The sequence below is a fragment of the Bos taurus genome, chromosome 27, assembly GCF_002263795.3.
Source record: "Bos taurus isolate L1 Dominette 01449 registration number 42190680 breed Hereford chromosome 27, ARS-UCD2.0, whole genome shotgun sequence".
NCBI classification, from domain to species: Eukaryota; Metazoa; Chordata; class Mammalia; order Artiodactyla; family Bovidae; genus Bos; species Bos taurus.
Genome location: NC_037354.1, coordinates 35,884,945 through 35,899,416, shown reverse-complemented (window position 1 = coordinate 35,899,416; position 14,472 = coordinate 35,884,945). Strand labels below are relative to the sequence as shown.

Below are 14,472 nucleotides of genomic sequence, written 5' to 3'. Positions count from 1 at the left end.
CCTTGTCTTGTTGATGCTTCACTCCCAGGTCTGCTTCTGTTTTCAGGTGGCGGCCTATCTCCCCATCTGTATAACTTCCTCCTTATAAGGACAGTAGTTACTGAATGAGGACCTGCCCCAGTTAAATAGGACCTCATCTTAACTTCCCTATGTCTGCAAAGACCCTGTTTCTAAATAACATCACATCCCAAGTCCTGGGAGTTAGGACTTAAATGTACCTTTTTTTTTTTTAAGGGTCACGACTCAACCCATAGCAGTCAGTGTTGACCCTGACGATGAGTACCCAGTAGCATGTTCCTAAATGTCCCCCAGGTGTAGTCTGAATGGTGGATGAGGGGAAATCCAGGCCGTGGGAGGGGTGTCTGAGAACAGAGCCGCCCTGTGTGTGGGCAGAGGCAGAGTTGGTGAACTCTCTTGGGTTTCCCTGATAGCTCAGTTGGTAACGAATCCGCCTGCAATGCAGGAGACACCAGTTCGATTCCTGGGTCCTGAAGATCCACTGGAGAAGGGATTGGCTACCCACTCCAGTATTCTTGGGCTTCCCTTGTGGCTCAACTGGTAAAGAATCCGCCTGCAATGTGGGAGACCTAGATTCGATCCCTGGGTTGGGAAGATCTCCTGGAGAAGGGAAAGGCTACCCACTCCAGTATTCGGGCCTGGAGAATTCCATGGACTGTATAGTCCATGGGGTCGCAAAGAGTCGGACACGACTGAGCGACTTTTACTTTCACTTGGTCCTCCTGGGATCCTGGGATCGCACAAAGGCACATTCATTCTCTTTAGTATCGCCTCCTGTTACCGCTGTGACCCAGTGTGAAGCGGGGAGGGTCTTGGGGTTGGGGAGGGGAGACTCTACTGACCTCCAGACCACTTCCGGATCACAGAGGCCTCTTCCGGGTCACAGATCTCACCTCTTCTGGTGAGAGGGTGGAACCTCTTCGGCGGGCTCTGAGACACTACCCGGTCTGCACAGGGAGGTGCAGGGGCATGCTGCCTTTCTGAAGGCCTGCCCAGGGCAGCCCAGGGGTGCTGCTGGAGTTATCTCCTTTGGGACCATCCTCTGGGCTCTGCTTAGTCATTTTCAGAGGAAGACGCAGCAGAAACGGCACGTCGGCTTTAGACCCGGATGACCACGCCGGTACATTTTAGTTTTGTTTTTGTCACACTAGCTGACGTGCCTAGAACAGCTCTCGGTCCGTGGGGTACACAGCCTTCCAGGGGTGCACAATATATTCTGTTGTCTATATGTGTTCACAGAGTGCCAGGAGGATCTAGAAAAGGGCCCTTTACCCAGCTTATTGAGAAGAAGAGGGACCATGGTCCAGGGAGGCAGCCCCTACCCCCTGGACCACAGGATGGTGAAGAGAAGGGAACATAGCATTGGACAGGATGGGAGGATGAGCGTGGTGGGTATTCCATCTGTGATCCTCCGCGGCAAGCCTTTGGGATGGCTGGGGTTTGTTTGTCAGCTAGTGCAGCAGCAGGTAAGGGACTTCCCACAGGGCGCCAGTGGTCGAGAACCCACTTGGTAATGCAGGAGACTTAAGAGATGCAGGTTCGATCCCTGGGTGGGGAAGATCCCCTGGAGGAGGGCATGGCAACCCACTCCAGTATTCTTGCTTGGAGAATCCCATGGTAAAAGGAGCCTGGTGGGCTACAGTTCATAGGGTTGCACAAAGTTGGACATGACTGAAGTAACTTAAAATGGCAAGGCAAATGAACAGGTAGGAACCTTGTTTGCTCCTTGGATGCAGTCACGTTTCAGCGGGAGTTAACACTTCTTCAGGCTTCAAACTGGTTCTCTTCAGAAGCTGTAAGAACAGCTAAGGTCCTGGAGGACAAACCGTTGGTAACAGGCTCCAGTGCCTCTTCTGGTGTCCTACGTTTTACTCGAAGGTCACTCAGATTGTGGATCTAATGCCGTCTCCAAGGGGCGTCTCTTACCATAGGACAGAGGAAGCTGTGAGGTCTCTTCCTGCCCCTGACACCAGCATCCATTGGGTTCTATTGTACCTGGTTCCATTTCATGGCATGCTGTCGAAGAAGAGCCAGGGATCTTCCCTGAGTGCCAGGTGGCTTGAAATATCTCATTAGAAATAGCTGTGTGGGAAGAAACAATATTTTTAGCAGTGGGTAGGAAGTGTTACTGAAATATGACTTATTTGACATTATAGAACTTAGAAGCATCAGTTCTAGTCAGATGGTGTGAGAGTAACTGTAACCCCTGTGGAGACCGCAGATCAAAGGGCTGAAAAATGGGATTCAGCACTAGCAGCTTTCTCCTTTTTTGCATGTTAGTAAGTTGTACTGAGCCTGTCTGAGGATTCAGCATTACTAGAGACAATGCTTGGCTTCAGGTTGCACGAATATTACTCTGGGGATGACTCGATGGGCTCCTGGAAGAGTTCCGGGGCTTGGGGAGTTGATCAGGTCTCTGGGTGGCTCAGATGGTAAAGCAGCTGCCTGCAATGCGAGAGACCTGGGTTCATTCCCTGGGTTGGGAAGATCCCCTGGAGAAGTAAATGGCTGTCCACTCCAGTGTTCTTGCCTGGAGAATTCCATGGACAGAGGAACCTGGCGGGCTACAGTCTATGGGGTCGCAAAGAGCTGGACATGAATGAGCAACCTAATAACAACACACTGAATTTCTGATTAGGTTGTTTCCAAAAGAGTGTGTGGTGAGTCCAGCTGCTCGCTGCTCAAAAGCCAATAAACAGGCCAGGTTGGTGAAGGGGAAAGTTTGCTTTTGTTCAGATGCTGGCAACTGGGGGCGGGAAGGGTCCAGTGTGGTCATCATGTAGTTAACTTCTTCCACTTGGTGGGGATTTCAGTATCTATAAGACAGCTCACAGGATATGGCTCAGAATATTATCTACAGCCCCTGAGAAGGAGCTAAAAATCCTTGTCTGTGCTTAATGACTACGTCATTATTATTTGATCTCCTTTGTTTTCCTCTGTTTTTGTATGTTCTCATTTCTCTGATTAATCTTATTTGACTAAAGCTTTCCACAGGCAAAAGGCAGGCAGAGGACATGGACTGTAGGGTCCTGCTCTGTTTCAAAGTGGGGTCCACAGTGAGGCTATGGTGTGAGGTTTGCTTCCCTGGAGGCAAAAGAGAAGCAGTTTGCCATGAGGCGAACTCTCCAGGGTTTAGCGCTCGGGGTGTTTAGCAGGAGAAGCACCCAGGATGGGCCTGGTGGAAGGAAGGGGCAGAAGCAGGAAGCTGGTGCCATAACCTTGCTGGTCCTGAGGGGGTCTGGTTGACACCGAGAGTGTGAGTTGCTCCATACTAAGCCCCAGTGGCTGTTCTCTTTATCTTTGCATCCATCGACCCCTAGGCATGGGCCACCCTGGCTAGGAGGGTGACCTTGGGCCAGTGACTCTGCAGCTGAAGCTGTTCCCAAAGGGCATACAGCTGATCCCAAAGGCCAACCCCAGTCCCAGCAAGGGGGGTGGGGTGGGAAAGTCTTCCCTGAAAGGGTGTCCAGATCTTGTGTTTCCCCATCCAGCCCAGGAAGATCCAAGTATACATTTCACTGGGTGTCCTGACTGCTTGATCGTTAAGCAGGTCACAGCCCATTGACTTAGGAGGATGGCCTGTTACTCTTGCTGTGAGGACTCAGAATTGCTGTTTGAGACAGGGATGCATGGCCAGTGTAGTGGAATCGGTCCTTAAGCCTCCTTAGTGCTCTAACCTGACATCGGCATGGCTCACAGGTCCCGGATACAGTGCTTTCATTTTTGACAGAATACTCACCTGGGCAATCTGAGAGCCTGGCAGTGGTGGGGGGGGCGGGGGGCGGGGCGGGGTGAGGTCCCCCACCCAGTGTCCCTCCTCCTCTTTGCAGCTCCTCTCATATGCCTCCCAGGGACCAGCTTGGAAGGTGGTCTTTGTTGGGCATCTCTGTATTGCAGGCTCCCACAAGAGTTTGATTTCCCCCCTAATTTAAAAGAGTGGCTTTGGTTCCTCCCTGCTCAGAAAGATTGCTAAAAGGAAGACAGTGAACATTCTGGATGGAGAGGGGATGTGTAGGGAAAGGATGCTACCATAGGAGTTGGGGATCCCAAGTTTGCCTTTACTCATGAGAGGTGGGTAGGGGTAAGTCCCATTATTTTCCTGGGTGTCTCTTCCTCTCTGTGAGCGTGGAGGATAGGGCAGGTGGTCCTCCAGGTCCTTTCTAGGGTTGCGATTTCCTTCCTGTCTCCGCTGTGGGATGCGGTCTTACACTGTCTCCAGTCCACTCAGTTCTGGGTTGCTGGGTCCCATTCCCCTTGGTGTCTGCCCTTCCTCACCTTGCAGCCAGCCCTCTTCTGCTACCTGCCCAATGTTCACATTTCCTTGTCTCCTTGCCAGTGCATTCAAACACTGACCTGCTCTTCCACTAGGTAGCCCCACCCCTCTTACAGCAGGTGGGGAAGACAGGTCGGAGGGAGGCTGGATGGGGGCACTGATTTAAGGTCAGTCTGGTATGCGTGGACAAGTTGGGTGGAGGGGCTGACAGTTCACTGCCAGGCTTGGGGCAGGGGTATGACGAAAGCAGAATAGATGGGGAGGGGGCTTGTCCTTAGGAGAGTATCACTGAGCCCAGGATCTGGTCCCCAAAGCCAGACTCGTCAGCCAAGTGATGGATCTATGTTAATATGGTTTCATTCCTGGAAACCGCCCATGCCCTGCTCAACTCAGCTGAAAAGGCAAGAAGAATTGATTCGGGGCAAGAATCTGAAAGTGTCACTACATTAGGAGCTGGAGTGGTGAGCTGGGAGCGTCTCCCCAACATCAGGGCTGATGCCAGACGGCCAAGCTGTCGTTTCTGGCGGGGTGACAAGGCCCTGATCCTCTGATGTGAGGCACTTGCTCATTACCTGGCATCCCAGTGGTCATGACCATCTGCTCGGTGTCCCCCCCGCCAACAAGATGGCAGAGCAGATTGCACAAGACAGTGCTGGCGTGCCAGGCATGAGGAGGATGAACTCGCTGCTCGCAGGACAGAACAAGGGTGGCCTTCCTAGTGCTGCTGGTATTTGAAAGGGGCTCCTAGTTAACATACAGGAAAAGGCCCTTCTGGTCACTGAACCAGGACTTAGACCTTGTCCTCAAATGATGCTCTACTTCTCCATGAATTGCTTGATTCCAGACACCGTAAAAGCACCACATCTGTTCAAATGAGGAAGCGATTGGTACTGGCCTGAGGAAGCATACTCCAGAGGTCTGGGCTGTCTACTGCCAGCACATAAGAGGTTTAACTGATAAAAAGCATGCTTCTGGGTAACTGTTTTCCAGCCGTGCCCGTGGTACCTGTGTTTGAGTTGAGTTAGTTCGGGTTGTACTAGGTAAACCCTAGGATCATAGTGACTTAGTGCATCAGAAGTTTATTTCTCCACTGTGGAGCATCCAGTGGGCAACTGGGGTTGGGGAGTGCGGTTCCAGTCCACGTGGTCATTCAGAAACTCAGGCTTTCAGAGGTTTCACTTCTTTAATGTGAGGCAGGGGGACCAGGGCAGGGGTACTCAACCCTCAGGTGGAAGAGCAGGTTCAAGACCACGTGCAGGATTTCTAGAGCCAGTCTCCAAGGGTACACACTGCTTTTGTCCCAGATTGTATTGGCCAGAACTAGTACTAAGGAACACTAACTGCCAGAGAGGATGCCAAATTCAGTTGTTTTTTGTGGTTGGGGATAAAGAAAAAGTACAGCTATGTCTGTGTTACAGAAAGTGTGGAGAATTGTTTCTAAAACATTCTTTCTCATCATTGGTGCATAGAGGCTATCTACTGTCTATCCATCCCTCTGTCTTTTAGCTATTAGTCCTCTGTCTGTCTAGCCATGCATCCATTTATTATCTTTTTATCTAGCATCACCATCTATCTGTCTGTATCTACCACCATCATCACTATCATTGCCCATCTTTAATGACAGAGTGATTCCCCACTCCCGACGACACCTTCCACAGAAAAGTGAAGATCTTGCAACAACTTGCATCCAGTCACATGACTCCCTTCTCCTGCCTTTCTATGCTAATCACCATCCTGAATCTGATCCTCACGTTTTGCCAGACATTTTCAGAGTTGTGTCTTCTCCACACGGATCCTAAAAGTATATCTATTTTTAGTTTGGCTTTTGACTTTGTAGAAAGGATTTCAGGTAAGTGCTCTTTGACCCACTTTTTTGTGTAAACATTCAATTGCCATGGTTCGTCCATACTCTGGGATGATGTGGGCCATCATTCACTTTGCGATTCTGCCCCAGTTAGTTCCTTCCGCTCTGGCAGATGTGTGCCAGGGTGATTGCAGGTTTGGTATTTGAACAATGCTACCATCATCATCATTTACATACCTCGTGTTCTCATTGAGTGAGAATAGTTCTATCCTGTCGACTAGGAGCACAGTTGCTAGAGTGCTTAGCTTGATTAGATTATGCTAAACTGTTCCTCCTATCAAAAAATGGATGAAAGACTCCATGTGTCCATACCTTCACCAACACACGATAGAGACATTTTCATTTTTACCAATCCCTTTATCATCAGGAGCATAGCACACATACCTTTTTATACTTATCTTCCCCTGATAGCTGAATTCCCTAAGCTATCCTCATTTTCGCTACTTCTGACTGCATCCCAAGGCAAGAAACGGCACAAGATCTCAAGCCAACTCTCAGATGGGAAGAGACGTTCTGATTGAAGAACCACAAAACGGGTAGACCCACAGGCAGGCTTTTGTCCGTTTGTGGATGGGTAGCCCCTGCCTCCGTGACATTTTTATCCCTGCGTCTTTCCATCTTGGCCACTCCAGACACTACTACATGGGCTCTACAATTCTGCTGATTTTAGGAAAAACAGCACAGAAATCAAGACCAAAGAGCAATCCTCTGAGAAGCCAAGGCAAGTTAAGCAGGCTAGGGGAGCAGGGAAACGGGGCTGAGATTGCCTGCTGGCTAGCTGATGGACAGCCACACTGCATTGTCGGAGTGCAGATGAAGATAAGAGTGATCGTTTCCCCTGCAGCAGCTCAGCTCAGTCCGGCTCTGTCCTCCTCTGCAGTAGGTTACAGGTGCACAACTGTGCCTCCAAGCCCCAGCTGTGATGGTTGCATTCAGAGCTGCCCTCAATCTGTCTGGTTCAGTAGGGGCAGAACAGTGACGATCTTGTGAAGATAAATCACATAAACAAGTTACAGTAATGGAATACTTATTTATGAACTGTGTTTGTGAAGGCTTGGATCGACTGTTTGAAAGCCAGCTTGTGTTGGTCTTGCAGCTTGTTAAGAAAATCCACCTGTTTTAAGGGTGCGCCTGCTCCACCCAGGCAGCTGGCACCCCGGGAAATGAAGAAGCCACGTTGCTTTGCTTCTTTCAAGTCAAGGGTGGGGGCAGGGTGGAGCCTGGGCTTTGAGACCTGCGTGGCTTTTCCACCTGGGCGCGCAGCGTTTTAGTTTGATGGAACAGGCAACAGAAAACATAAAGGGCGTGTTCTTCTCCCCTGTACTTTCTCCTCCCCTCTCCTACTCTTTGTGGCTTGGTGATTTATTTTTTCTGTCTATCTTTGGCTTTCCTCCCAAGACAGAGGCTCTGTGTTTGCTCTGATTTGAAGGGATGAACCAAGGGAAAATCCAAGTACTCCACCCACCCCGCCGTGTCTCCCCTCTGATGGGGCAGAAAGAGAAAGAAAATGCCCCTGGCCCCCTGTGACTGGCAGGTGCGTGGGAGTTTACCCATTCATACTCTATGAAAGAAAATGACTTTTCTTCTTCTTTTTTAAAATTTTATGTTGCAGTATAGCTGATTAACAATGTTGTGATAGTTTTAGGCACACAGCAAAGCAACCCAACCATATGCATACATGCCTCCATTCTCCCCCAAACGCCCTTCCCATCTAGCCTGCCACATAACATTGAACAGAGTTCCTTGTGCCATTGTGGCTTATCCATTTCAGATATTTTATTTATTTTTGACTTCACTGGGTCTTCCTTGCTGCGTGCAGGCTTTCTCTAGATGCAGCAAGCATCTGGTTGCAAAGTGTGGCCTCTCCTTGCCGTGGCCTCTCCTGTTGCAGAGCACAGTCTCTAGAGCACGTGGGTTTCAGTAATTGTGGCTCTCCGGCTCTAGAGCACAAGCTTATGGGCTTGGCTACAGTCTTCCTGGACAGGGCAAACCCTCGTCCCCTGCATTACAAGGCAGATTCTTAACCACTGGGATGCCTGGGAAGCCCTGGTTATCCATTTTAAATATAGCAGTGTGTACATGTCAGTCCCAAACTCTTTAACTATCCCTTCCCCCATCCTTCCCCCACCCCCGGGAGCCAAAAGTTCTTTCTCTAAGTCTGTGAGTCTGTGTTCAGTTCAGTTCAGTTCAGTTGTGTCTGACTCTTTGCGACCCCATGAACTGCAGCACGCCAGACCTCCCTGTCCATCACCAACTCCCAGAGTTTACTAAAACTCATGTCTGTTGAGTCAGTGATGCCATCTAACCATCTCATCCTCTGTTGTCCCCTTCTTCCACCTTCAGTATTTCCCAGCATCAGGGTCTTTTCCAATGAATCAGTTCTTTGCATCAGGTGGCCAAAGTGTTGTCATTTCAGCTTCAGCATCAGTCCTTCCAATAAATATTCAGGACTGATTTCCTTTAGGATAGACTGGTTGGATCTCCTTGCAGTCCAAAGGACTCTCAAGAGTCTTCTCCAACACCACAGTTCAAAAGCATCCATTCTTCGGTGCTCAGCTTTTTTTGGAGAAGGCAATGGCACCCCACTCCAGTACTCTTGCCTGGGAAATCCCATGGGTGGAGGAGCCTGGTAGGCTGCAGTCCATAGGGTCACTAAGAGTCGGACCTGACTGAGCGACTTCATTTTCACTCTTCAATTTCATGTATTGGAGAAGGAAATGGCAACCCACTCCAGTGTTCTTGCCTGGAGAATCCCAGGGGCAGGGGAGCCTGATGGGCTGCTGTCTATGGGGTTACATAGAGTGGGACACGACTGAAGCGACTTAGCAGTTGCAGCAACAGCTTTCTTTATAGTCCAAGTCTTATATCCATACATGACTATTGGAAAAATCAAAGCTTTGACTAGATGGACCTTTGTTAGCAAAGTAAGGTAAATAAGTTCATTTTCTTTGTAAATAAGTCCATTTGCTTTGTAAATAGGTTCATTTGTATCAGCAAATGGTGTTTCTTCTGACACAAGTGCCCTGCCAGTCCCCTCAGACCCGTCAGCTGGGCGCAGCTGGGCTCCCTGCCTGGTCCTGCCGGACTCCTCAGGCCGTCCCTGCAGAGGCCTCGCACAGGGCCCCCTAGGAAACCCGGACAGAAGGTCTCCCACCCTCTGGACCACCTGTCAGCCCCACCTCTGCCCACATCCCCTGTCTCTACCTCTTGCTGGAGATGAAGGACCAACATTGAAACCTCAGCAGGAAGGTTAAGCCTCTCAAGTGACATGAGTGAGAGAGCCAGCCACCGCTTACTAGCTGGTATGGGTATTTTATTTATGTGCGAGGAGATAGGAATTCTGGGTGTGTTTCTGCAGAATGGCATGCAGTGAGTCCCGTGTGCGAACATTCTTGAGAGATCAGAGCCTTGGAGGAGCTGTTCTCTGTGGCACTGCCCGTGCCTAGGGCGACCCCAGCACATAGCAAATGCTCAGCAAAACCCAGGTGATGATTAAGGGGGATCTGAGTGAGGCTGTAGGAGATGCTGGCTCGGGCAGAGGCTGTCCAGTAAATGCCATGGCAAGTCTGAGGGGCTGGAGTCCTTGGGAGCCTTGGGCTCTGCAGAGCCTGCTGGAGTCTACATTCCAAACTCACACGTCCTGACAGGGCACAAGGGGTCGGAGAGGGACAAGTGGCCAGGGAGCAGGCACACGTGTGTGCGTCCTCAGAGGCTGGCCCAGGCTGGGGGCTTGTTTGCTACTCACTGCTCTGGGTGTCCTCAGCCAGCCCCGGGCAGTACGTGCACAAGAATGACAGATACGGTTCCACGGCCCGGGGCCTGGGGTAAGGCGTGTGGGCCCAGCAGAGGCAAACGCCTCTGAGTCAGGATCACGGAGGCCGATTTTACAAGTGAAGAAAATGGTGCCATCAAAAGGGGTATGAGTCAGCCTTGCAGCTCCTGGCGATGCCAAGCAGAAGAGAGTGGTGTGAGGGGTTCCTCCCACCCTGCCGCACCACCTTCCCCCCGCAACAGAGAAGGTTTGTGTCTTCTCTGCATGGATGCTAAAGGGGTATCTATTTTTAGTTTAGTTTTTGCCTTTGTAGAATGGATCTCAAGTAGGTGCTCTTTGACCCACCTTTTTGTGTAAACTTTCGATTGCCACAGTTCTTCCAGCCTCGGGTGTTGTGCGCCCTCATTCACGTGGTGATTCTACCTCAGTTTATTCCTCCCCCTCTGGCAGATGCAGATGCAAACTTTGGCTGGAAACCAGAGCTTTCACCTGCCTGTGGATGGTTAATGAAGGGACCTGGACCAGCACACTCTTGCCTCTGAGCATCACCAGGAAGGGGAGGGGGGTAGCAGCCAGTCAGCAGAGACGGCTTCATCCCAAGAAACAGGGAACCCTCAGGTTCTTCAGCCTGGCTGTATCTGACATTTGTCCTGATCGCAGCCACTTCACAGAGGTTCCAGGTCCACAGCTCAGCCTCCTGGGGGTGTGTGGTGAATGGAAGGTGAGTGTGCAGGCTCTCCAGACCCTGGGAGCTGGTCCCAGGTGGTGGCTTCAGTTGTGTGCTCTCTGCCCCATTTCTGCCTTGGGCATTGTTTCATGAAAGTCCAATATGCTTCCATTTCTGGAGCACTTTCCATGTTTTTTTTTTTTTTCTTCTTCTAAGGCTGCTTGATCTGCTGTCATGGCAACCAGTCTTGCATCCCCCAACCCATGCAGAGGGAGGTGTGAAGGGACGAGACAGACCCGGCCTGTCCGTAGGGGTTCCTGGTCCCTAGAGGCACTGGAGGGAGTTGGGGAGTCACTGAGGAGGTGTTTATAAACTGGTGTGTTTGTCTCCAAATCTTAGTTTTCTGAGGGCCAGGAAGGCGAGTGGGGAAGGTGTTTTCTGTGCTCCAGAAGGACAGTGGCAGGGCCTGAAGGGGGTGGAGCAAAGATCAAGACCCAGTCACAAGAAGACCAAGGTGGGCTCCAATTTGGGCCCTTTTTCACAAAGAAGGAGGCCAAGGCTTATTTGTTTTGTGCTGAGAATGACCCAGCCCCGATCCTTATACCTTTCCTCCTCTGAGCAGACTTTGATCCCTTCCAATTTTGGTGAAACAAAACAGGAACCATTTCAGTAGCCTTTTCAATATTAATAATTTTAATTTTAAAATGTGTCTGATTTGGGGGACTTCCCTGGCAGTTAAGACTTCGTCCTCCAATGCAGGAGGTGTGGGTTCAATCCCTGGTCGGGGAGCTAAGGTCCCACATGCCTTGCCACCAAAGAGTCAAACAGCAGAAGCAATATTGTAACAAATTCAATAAAAGACTTTAAAAATGACCCACATAAAAAATCTTTTTTAAAAAAAGTGGCTGATTTTAAACGGCAGTGGCATGCCTCCTGGCTGTTTCAGATTCACAACCAGAGGCAGTTTCGTTTTAATTGGTGGCATTTTCAGTCACCCATTCAGCTTGTCAAAGTTGAAAGAGACAGGAGGAGTCCAGTCTTCCCACACTGGGCACTGGGGGCAGAGCCGCCCAGAGTGGTGGCCGCGGTAGCCCAGTGCTTTGCCAGGGGCGGGCACGTGGTGTACCATGGAGGGTCTTGGCTGGATTAAGAAGAGCCAGCCAGACTGGATGGAGGGTGGTTTTGCAGGCTGTCAGGCCAAGCAGGGAGAGCAGGAGTAGGTACCAAATTTCAGGGTGAGTCAGACTATAGATGGTCAGGCAGGCAGAATGAATGGCAAGAAGGCCCTGCCTCCCAGTTTGATTCCAATAAACGCAGAGAAGAGCATCTGGGCCCTGAAGTCACTTCCAGCTTCCCAGATTTCACCTGGATAGTCGAGGCTCCCTAGGATCTGTCCACATGAATTCTGGGCAGGGTGTCTGCCTTTCATTTTCATATTTTTTAAAATGGTGGCTCTTTAGATGGGCAGTAGGGAACAGACTGAAGGGCTCGCTGTGCTAAATTCCGCTACGGGGAGGCAGTCAGGATGGGGGCTGAGCTGGTGGACACAGAGTCAGCCCGGCCTTGGTACCTGACTGCCGCTTACAGGCCTGTTTACTCCATCCTCACCTTAGGTTCTCAACTGGTCAGTGAGAAGGATGACTCTACCTGCCTCTTGGAAGAATGAAGTCAGGTGGGAAGGCCCTTAGCACTAAGCCCAGCTCAGGAGCCCCACCTAATATTCTAATCATAGTACACCTCTTTATTCCTTCTGGGTCTAGAGCTTCACAAGCGTCCAACACTGAGGAGTTGTTTTAGACGCAGCCCCTGATACTGATGGCTTAGAGCTCAACATTCAGAAAACAGATCATGGCATCCAGTCCCATCACTTCATGGCAAATAGATGGGGAAACAGTGGCTGACTTTAGTTTTTGGGGGGCTCCAAAATCACTGCACATGGTGATTGCAGCCATGAAATTAAAAGACGCTTACTCCTTGGAAGGAAAGTTATGGTCAACCTAGACAGCATATTCAAAAACAGACATTACTTTGCCAACAAAGGTCTGTCTAGTCAAGGCTATGGTTTTTCCTGTGGTCATGTATAGATGTGAGAGTTGGACCATAAAGAAAGCTGAGTACAGAAGAATTGATGCTTCTGAACCGTGGTGTTGGAGAAGACTCTTGAGAGTCCCTTGGAGTGTAAGGAGATCCAACCAGTCTATCGTAAAGGAAATCAGTCCTGGGTATTCATTGGAGGGACTGATGCTAAAGCTGAAACTCCAATACTTTGGCCACCTGATGCGAAGAGCTGACTCATTTGAAAAGACCCTGATTCTGGGAAAGATTGAAGGCAGGAGGAGAAGGGGACAAGAGAGGATGAGATGTTTGGATGGCATCACTGACTCAATAGACATGGGTTTGGGTGAACTCTGGGAGTTGGTGATGGACAGGGAGGCCTGGCGTGCTGTGGTTCACAGGGCTGAAAAGAGTAGGACATGACTGAGCAACTGAACTGAACTGATACTGATGAGTTCACAAAGTCATATGGATTGGCAGTCTGAGAAATGCAGAAATCTGCCCCTAAGGGTGAGAGTAATTCTTTGGTTGAAATTACCATGAGTCTTAAATCCTATTTAAAAAAAATATTAATTTATTTGGCTGTACCAAGTCTTAACTGTGACATCTTCATCTTTAGCTGAAGCATGTGGGATCTAGCTCCCTGACCAGGGATCGAACCTGGGCCCCCTGCATTTGGAGCATGAAGTCTTAGCCCCTGGACCACTATGGAAGCCCCTTAAATCCTATTTTTTAAAGGACTAGTGAGGGAGGAGAGTAGGTGAAGGAGTAGATTAGGTTGTTAGACCTTACAGATGAGCTTTGGAGTGAAAATGCCCAAATCTGTGATGAGATACCCAAAGGTGGGGATCACCGAGCTGAAGGTGTCTCTCTGCCAGGGACAGAGAGGTGTTGCCCAGGGGATCCTGATGGCTGTTGGCTATCATAGAGCTGCTCCAGTGAGTGGCCGTGCATGCAGAAAGTTGGTCCGTGTCCAGCCTTTAGGTGGTGTGTTCTTCCTTTATGTCCCCCTGGGAGCAGGTCACAGCAGGAAGAGTGCAAGTGGGCAAGGGAGAGGGTGGGACGCACTTCTTAGCAAAATGCTCCATCTGTGACTGTCAGTGCCTACTGACAACAAGAGGAGATTTGAAGCATTCAGGAAGTATGAGGTCTTCACAGGCATCCAGCACCAGTATCAGCTGCCAGTGGAATTCAGTGAAAACAAGACATTTTGGTGGATGATATTAATATACAACAAAAAGCCTGTGATGGCAATAAAGGGTATGATTTTTAGCACACTGACGGTGTCATCTTCCCCCTTACTCTTGAAGGTGGTTCTATTTATTTCTCTGCTTCAATATTTACAGCCTCCTTCCTGAAAATAAGAATAACGATAATACAAAAATAATAACATTTGTAACGGTGGTGGTAATATCTGTTTTTGAGTGTCTGCCATATGTCACAGTCTTTGTTAGATGTTTTCCATCTACATCTTCTCCAGTCATCACAATAATCCTGGGAGAATGTTTACCCCATTTCACAAATGAGGAAAACAGCGCTCAAGGAGGATATATAACTTGCTCACAGACCTAGTTGGTGAGGGACCAAACCTGCATCTGAACTAATGTCTTGTTTCCCTCTAAAGAGCCCTGCATAGGTTTGGGGATTTTTGAGACAGAAGCTATTTTAGCATTATTAGAAATGGAATGGAATGAAGAATATCAATCTTGGCTACCAAGCCTCCGGTTTCTTTGGGTTTTCAGCCTGTGTTTCTCAAATCTGCTCTTGAGGAGCAGGAAGAGTCAGAAAGGAAGGTTTCCTTATCTGCCTTTGATTGGAAATCC

The 14,472-nt window shown here is 49.6% G+C and overlaps 1 protein-coding gene across 3 annotated transcripts in view; it reads left to right on the top strand.

Annotated features, from left to right (window-relative positions):
- ZMAT4 (zinc finger matrin-type 4) overlaps window positions 1-14,472 on the top strand; it is a 376,376-nt gene that overhangs the window by 56,480 nt on the left and 305,424 nt on the right. The window contains exon 1 of one of the 3 annotated variants that reach the window (XM_059882307.1): window positions 883-1,138. The gene's annotated coding sequence lies outside the window, so the exon portion shown is untranslated. 3 annotated transcript variants of the gene reach the window in all.